The sequence below is a fragment of the Bos indicus genome, chromosome 21, assembly GCF_029378745.1.
Source record: "Bos indicus isolate NIAB-ARS_2022 breed Sahiwal x Tharparkar chromosome 21, NIAB-ARS_B.indTharparkar_mat_pri_1.0, whole genome shotgun sequence".
Lineage (NCBI taxonomy): Eukaryota > Metazoa > Chordata > Mammalia > Artiodactyla > Bovidae > Bos > Bos indicus.
In genome coordinates, this window is record NC_091780.1 from 22,372,650 (window position 1) to 22,381,348 (window position 8,699).

Sequence of the window (8,699 nt, forward strand, 5' to 3'; positions counted from 1 at the left end):
GTCTTTTGCTGTTGTTATTCTATTTCCTAATAAATTTTTTCAGCTCTTTCTTTCAATTTTGTCTTTCCTTTCTGTTGAACTTTTATTTCTATGATTGTATTTTTAATTTCTAAATGCTCTTTCCTGATTTCTGACTGCTCCTTTTTAAAATAGCATCCTATACTCATTTCAAGGGTGTGCTATTAATTAGAGGTTATTCCTCTTTTTATATTTTCTTCTACTCCTTGTATTGTCAGTCTCTGTTTTGTCTGAGTTCAATTTTTAGTTTGTTCATTTTGGTCTCCATCTAGAGGCTTCCCTCACGCCTCTGGTAATCCTTGACTCCATTCATAATTAAGACAGAAACACTAAATATGTATAGATATCTTGTTTGTGGAAATTAAAATGATTTAAATTAATATTTTTATATATTCTGTAGCAGAAATTGCTAGCTGTTCTCTCAACATTCATTCTCCCCTTCTTCCTTCATTAAAAGAAATTCTGAACTTTAACTGGATGCTTCATTGCCCAGCTAAAATCAACTTAAGACTACATTTCCCACTCGCCCTTGTGAATAGATCTGGTCATGTTTCACCCCACAGATGTTAGCAGAAGAAATACAGGCAACTTTGGGATCATGCCCTTAAATGAAAAGGAGAAAGACCTTTTCCCTCTTTGTAGACCATTAGATAAAAACTGTGTTGAGAATGACAGAACAATAGCAGCGATGGCCCCTGGGTTCCCAGCCCTGGGGAACCACGGTATCAGCTCTAAATTGCTTCTAGGCTATAAGGTGGCTGAGAGAGAAGTATTGATTTTGTCTCAAACCCACTTATTTTGGCCTTATTACAGGAATCAAGCCAGGACCTGTTACATTTAAATGGAAAAAAATTTGTAAGTATATCAAGATACGGTTAATAACATTTGTCTTTGAGGAGTAGGGACTACTGGGAAAATTATCTTCCACTTTACACATTTCTAAATTATATACAGTTTTAGAGATAAGTGTGCATTACTAGTAGAATCAGGAAAAAATAAGGGAGTACAAATATCAGTTGTTTTTAAAGAACTGACTGGAAGCTCTGTGCACCTGTGAGGTTTCCTGACTAAAGAGCTCACTGGAACAGAGACCCAGAATTTTCAATGCATGTCCTCCGAGTAACAATATCCTTAGGATTTGGGGTGTGTTTTGCTTTCTTTATTGGAATATAATTGCTTCACAATGTTGCGTTAGTTTCTGCTGTACAATGAAGTGCATCTGCCATGTGTATACATACATCCCCTCCCTCTTAGACCTCTCTCCTGCACCCCTGCATCTCACCCCCCTAGGTCATCACAGAGCACCGAGCTGAGCTCCTTATGCGTTCTCGTCAGTTCCTCCCAGCCGGCGTGTTACACAGGTCGTGTATATATGTCAATTCTAACCTCCCAGTTCGCCCCACCCTCCGTTTCCCTACCTGTGTCCACATGCTACATCTTCATCTCTGTTCCTGCCCTGGAAATAGATTCATCTGTACCACAGGAGAGACTCTAAAATTTGTTTTTTCTCTTGGGCAGGTCAATTTCTCCTGCCTAAAGAATCTTCCAGTTGACTAACCAGAAGTTTAAATAAGCTGCTGGCTCTCTGAGAGTCACGTGGGGAAAAAAACTGCTAAGAGTCCCACTATTTGACGTGTTGCCTTGTGCTTAATCTCTCTGTTTTCAAAAAACACCTCACTGGAAGCTTTGTATTTGCCTCTCCCTAAGTCCAAAACATCTCTGCCTCTACTTCCCCAGTTAACCTCTCGTCTACAGCCACAGTGGAAAGGATCTGGGTGTCTAACTGCACCTTGTACACATTTTTGACCAATATTTGTATTTTTAACTCCATCCCTTCCTTCTTCAGGTGCTTCGGCCCTCTTTCTGAAGTTCTTTGATGTAAATCATCTTGCTTCTCATTAGATTTTCCCCTTTCCCCTGCTTCGCAGGTACTTTGGTTTCAGCTTTTTATGTTCTGCTGTGCTGATTACTATTGGTCCATGGGGTGGAAGTCATGACTAGGCCGCCTACCGGAAAGCCCCTAACTGGACAAAAATTAAAAGTTATATGTTGAAGTTCTGGGAGGGTTAAAAAAAAAAAGTTAAAAGTAAAGGCACAGGCAAGGAGAAATTGCATATGTTGGACACGCTAAGAATTTCAGGATGGTGAACCCAGAATGAAGACCCAGGTGACCTGACTTGCAGAATGGCAAAATTATTTTCTTATGTGCTAATGTCACCTAAGTTGTTTCCAAGAACTGATATGGCTGCTTTTGCAGGAGTAAATTTAAAACTGGGACCTTTAAAAAAATTATTTTTAAATGTATTGATGACTGCAGTGGGTCTTTGTCACTGCACAGGCTTTCTCTAGTTGCGGTTGGCAGGTGGGGGCTACTCACTAGCTGTGGTGCACAGTGTCTCATTGCAGTGGCTTCTCTTGTCGTGGAGCACAGGTTCTAGAGGGAAGGCTTCAGGAGTTGTGGCGCACAGGCTTAGTTGCCCCTAGACATGTGGGATCTTCCCAGACCAGGGATCGAACCTATGTCCCCTGCATTAGCAGGCAGATTCTTAACCACTGGACTACCAGGGAGCTTTATTTGGAAGCTCTTCAGGTCTGTTGACCATTGCTACCATCACTTGAGCATCCATCTAAGAGGAATAGAAGAGAAACTCTGGGAACCACACTCACTGAGATGTATCATTGGTCTAAGTCAGGGGTTGGTAAACTTTTTGCTGTAAAGAGTTTTGCAGATCATCTGTTCCTGTCTCCTCATAACTACTCACCTCTGCCAGTGTATCATGAAAGCAGCCATAGACCACACATAAATAAATGGACATGACTGTATTCTAATAAAACTTTATTTACAACAGCAGACAGTGGGGCAGATTTGACCCATTGGCTATAGTTTGCTGACCTCTGGTCATATAAAACACAGATTGATGAGCACATTCTGGGGCTCAAAGAGCTCAGAAACTCTGAGTTGCTGCCTTAGTATGTCTTGGATGGTGGGGAGAATTTGCACTTTTAACAAATTCTCAGGTGATGCTGATGCTGCCTGTTCTCTGGGATCTCACTTTGAGGGCCATTACTTTTAGATGACAGGGAACAACTGGAAGACTTTGCTATATGTCTTCCAAATGTTCTAGAAAATTTTTCTAAAATCTCTTTAAATGCCGCTTCTTCATATTTGTTCTTTCCCTGTAGAAGATTAATTAGATGCGTATTAAGCATTTCCATTCTATTCTTCATGTCTTTCTACCTCCCTTTTATATTTTTCTACTCTTAATTTTTGTGCTACATCTACGTAATTTCATCAAATCTGTCTTCCAGTTTACTAACTTCTCTTTCCAGTCATGTCTAATCTGTCGTTTAACCTATCCTTTGAGTTTTTTCTTCCTTAAGAACTGTTTTCCCATCTACAAACTCCATTTAGTTCTTTTTCAAATATGCCTACTCTTTACTAAGGCTTCCCTGGTGGCTCAGGGTAAAGAATCTGCCTGCAATACAGGAGATTCAGGAGACATGGGTTCTGTCCCTGGGCTGGGAAGACCCCCCTGGAGAAGGAAATGATAACTCACTCTAGTGTTCTTGCCAGTATAATCCCACAAAGAGCCTGGCAGGATACAGTCCATGGGGTTGCAAAGAGTCAGGCACAACTGAGCACGCACAACTACTCTTCACTGAGTTCTATTCTTTCCTTATCTTTTTATTCCTTCCTTTATGCCTCTAGTTACATTAATTTTATATTCTCTTTCAACAGGTAGTTCTGTTATTTCAAGTTTGGGGAGCTCTAACCTTGTTAGTTAGAAAGAGAAAAGGAAAGATATAAGCATCTGAGTGCAGAGTTCCAAAGAATAGCAAAAAGAGATAAGAAAGCCTTCCTCAGCGATCAATGCAAAGAAATAGAGGAAAACAACAGAATGGGAAAGACTAGAGATCTCTTCAAGAAAATTAGAGATACCAACGGAACATATCATGCAAAGATGGGCTCGATAAGGGACAGAAATAGTATGGACCTAACAGAAGCAGAAGATATTAAGAAGAGGTGGCAAGAATACACAGAAGAACTGTACAAAAAAGATCTTCACGACCCAGATAATCACAACGGTGTGATCACTCACCTAGAGCCAGACATCCTGGAATGTGAAGTCAAGTGGGCCTGAGGAAGCATCACTACAAAGCTAGTGGAGGTGATGGAATTCCAGTTGAGCTATTCCAAATCCTGAAAGATGATGCTGTGAAAGTGCTGCACTCCATACGCCAGCAAATTGGGAAAACTCAGCAGTGGCCACAGGACTGGAAAAGGTCAGTTTTCATTCCAATCCCAAAGAAAGGCAATGCCAAAGAATACTCAAACTACCGCAGAATTGCACTCATCTCACACGCTAGTAAAGTAATGCTCAAAGTTCTCCAAGCCAGGCTTCAGCAATACGTGAACCGTGAACTTCCTGATGTTCAAGCTGGTTTTAGAAAAGGTAGAGGAACCAGAGATCAAATTGCCAACATCCGCTAGATCATGGAAAAAGCAAGAGAGTTCCAGAAAAACATCTATTTCGGCTTTATTGACTATGTCAAAGCCTTTGACTGTGTGGATCACAAGAAACTCTGGAAAATGCTGAAGAGATGCGAATACCAGACTACCTGACCTGCCTCTTGAGAAATCTGTATACAGGTCAGGAAGCAACAGTTAGAACTGAACATGGAACAACAGACTGGTTCCAAATAGGAAAAGGAGTACGTCAAGGCTGTATATTGTCACCCTGCTTATTTAACTTATATGCAGAGTACATCATGAGAAACGCTGGGCTGGAAGAAGCACAAGCTGGAATCAAGATTGCTGGGAGAAATATCAAGAACCTCAGATATGCAGATGACACCACCCTTATGGCAGAAAGTAAAGAGGAACTAAAAAGCCTCTTGATGAAAGTGAAAGTGGAGAGTGAAAAAGTTGGCTTAAAGCTCAACATTCAGGAAACGAAGATCATGGCATCTGGTCCCATCACTTCATAGGAAATAGATGGGGTAACAGTGGAAACAGTGTCAGACTTTATTTTTGGGGGCTCCAAAATCACTGCAGATGGTGACTTCAGCCATGAAATTAAAAGATGCTTACTCCTTGGAAGGAAAGTTATGACCAACCTAGATAGCATATTGAAAAGCAGAGACATTACTCTGCCAACAAAGGTCGGTTTAGTCAAGGCTATGGTTTTTCCCGTGGTCATGTATGGATGCGAGAGTTGGACTGTGAAGAAGACTGAGTGCCGAAGAATTGATGCTTTTGAACTGTGGTGTTGGAGAAGACTCTTGAGAGTCCCTTGGACTACAAGGAGGTCCAACCAGTCCATTCTGAAGATCAGCCCTGGGATTTATTTGGAAGGAATGATGCTAAAGCTGAAACTCCAGTAGTTTGGCCACCTCATGCGAAGAGTTGACTCATTGGAAAAGACTCTGATGCTGGGAGGGATTGAGGGCAGGAGGAGAAGGGGACGACAGAGGATGAGATGGCTGGATGGCATCACGACTTGATGGACGTGAGTCTGAGTGAACTCCGGGAGTTGGTGATGGACAGGGAGGCCTGGCGTGCTGTGATTCATGGGGTTGCAAATAGTCGGACACGACTGAGCGACTGAACTGAACTGAACTGAACTGAACCCTGTTTGTTCTATCTGCAGGCTCTTGTTTATGATGAATTATTTCCTAATGTTTTTAACTATGCTTTCAACTTTAGGAGGGCTCGATTTATACCCCATGGGAATCCTGGGTAGTGGGAATATGACTCGAATGTTGCTGTTGTTTTTTTTGTTGAGGTGCATGGGAATCAATTACTAGACATGAGAATTTTATTACATAGAAACCATACATTCAGACCCTAAACCCGTGTATGGGCCAAGTTTTTGGCTTCTCAAGGGGCTTCCCCACTCCTGTCAAAACCCAGGCAGAGAGAGTCAAACTTCCTTGTCAGCTTTGCCTGTAGTAGAGTTTACTCTTTCAGGCTGGGATTTTACCCTGCTTACAGACATGTACATCAACCTGTTACTACTGCATGGCTGCTGGCAGGAGGCATGAGATTCCCAGGTCAGAGACAGCAAGCCTCGTGAGCATCATTTATGTGTCAGTTTACCTTGCCCATCGGGTCCCACAGGGATGATGCAGAAAAGCCCAGATGGGGCTTCCCTAGTGGCTCAGTGGTGAAGAATCACCTGCCAATGCAGGAGACATGGGTCCCATCTCTAGTCCAGGAAGCTTTCACCTGCTGTGAAACTATTGACCCCAAGCCTTAGAGCCCGTGCTCTGCAACAAGAGAAGCCACTGCGATGAGAAGCCCGCGTGCCGCAACTAGAGCGCAGCCCCTGCTCACCCCAACTACAGAAGAGCCCAGGCAGCAACAAAGACCCAGGGCAGCCAAAAATAAATAAATATGTTTAAAAATTAAAAACAATAAGGGCCCAGATGGATGCCCAGACATGCATGGGTTCTGTTACAGGACAGGAATCAATTTGCTCTTTGACTCAGAAGAAGACACTGCTTCATCCCTTCGAGTTGCTCGCTATAAACACAACTCTGAGGAACAGCCCAGCAAGGAGTGACCAGAGCTTTGTATATGTGGCATAACTGGCCAGAATGTTGAAGAATGTTCAGGGCCCATAGATCAAAATTATAGAAGGCGATCTTGATGTAGGTCATTTATGGGTCAAACCTTAAGAAATGCTGCCATTAAGAATGAAATCACAGGGACTTCACTGGTGGTCCAGTGGCTAAGACTCCGTGCTCCTGGTGCAGGGGAGCCTGGGTTGGATCCCTAGTGTGGGAGCTAGATCCCACATGCTGCAACTGAAAGTTCACATGCTTCAGCTAAGAGTTTGCATGCAGTAACAAAGGCCGGGAACAACCAAGTAAATGAATATATATATTTTTAAAGGTTGAAATAAATAAATATAAAAAAGGATGAACCTAAGAATTAATATGGGCTATATTTTTCAAATGGAAAGCAATCACTCCTTAGCAAAACTCTCTCCACTCTTCTTTTGCAGAGCCCAGATAGGCAGATGCCACTTCCCAGGCTGTCTCACAGATGGGCCTGGCCACATGACCAGTTTGGTTATTGAGACCTAAGGGAAAGCCAAACAGGAAGCTTTTTGAAAATCTTTGGTTTTCAGATCAAAGGAACATATTCAACTGCAGCCAGCCCCTATCCCCTTTGTACTTGGAATACAGACGTGATGCCTGGAGCTATGGAAGCCATCTTGCAGTCACAAAAAGAGAAAACATTAAAAAATTCCAAATTCAGAAAGACAGAAAACAGCCTGATCAGGGCCAGCATTGTGAGCAGCTAAACCAACACTAGCAAGTTTTTTCTTCCAGACGTCTGTGAAACAAAGGTAGATCTCAATGTTTAAATCACGGGGAGTCTGTTTTCCATTTCTTGCAGCCAAAATCATTCCTGATGCACTTCAGTAAACATCTTCATTTCTTTTTTTTCCTTTAACTTTTAATGTTTTCATAATTTCAGATTAACAGAAAAGTTGCCATTTTGTAAAGAATTCCCATATACTCTTTACCCAGGTTCCCAAATACTAAGAATTTATTGCACTTGCATTATTATTTCTTTCTCTGTATATATGTTCATTTTTTTCTAAACCATTTGAGAGTAAGTTGATATGATGCCAATCTATCCATAAAAACTTTGGTGTTTATTTCATAAAAACAAGAGTAGTCTCTTATGTAACCATAATAAAATTATCAAAATCAGGAAATTAACTTTGATATAGTATATTATATAATCTGCAGATATTATTTAAACATTTTGAAAACTATCCCAATACATTTGTATGCCAAAAGAAAATCTAGGATTGCTTTCAATATTTGATTGACATGTCTCTGTAGTATCCCTTTTTTTCTTAAAGCTTTTTTTTTTTAATCTTATTATTCTTTCTTAAAATATGTTTATTTTTATTTTTATTTACTTATTTGACTGCACCAGGTCTTAGTTTCAGCATGCAAGATCTTCAATCTTCACTGGGAATGTGGAATCTTTAGTTGGTGTATGTGGGATATGGTTCCCCTAACACTACATTGGGAATGTAGAATCTTAGGCACTGGACCACCAGGGAAGTCCTCTTTAGTATCCTTTCATTGGGAACAGTTGTTCAGTTTTTGTCTTTGACTTTGAAAATTTTTGAAGTGTATCCGACTCTTTGCACCCCATGGACTATAGAGTCCATGGAATTCTCCAGGCCAGAATACTGGAGTGGGGAGCCGTTGCCTTCTCCAGGGGATCTTCCCAACCCAGGGATCGAACCCACGTCTCCCCCATTGCAGGTATATTCTTTACCAGCTGAGCCACCAGGGAAGCCCTTTGAAGTGACAGGCCAGTTATTTTATGGACTGTCCCTTCATTAGGGTTTGTGTAGTGTGTCCTGATGATTAATTTCAGATTATGCATTTGGGGTAGGAGTAACAAAGGTCCGTCTAGTCAAGGCTATGGTTTTTTCTGTGGTCACGTATGGATGTGAGAGTTGGTACTGTGAAGAAAGCTGAGCACCGAAGAATTGATGCTTTTGAACTGTGGTGTTGGAGAAGACTCTTGAGAGTCCCTTGAACTGCAAGGAGATCCAACCAGTCCATTCTAAAGGAGATCAGTCCTGGGTGTTCTTTGGAAGGAATGACGCTAAAGCTGAAACTCCAATATTTAGGCCACCTCA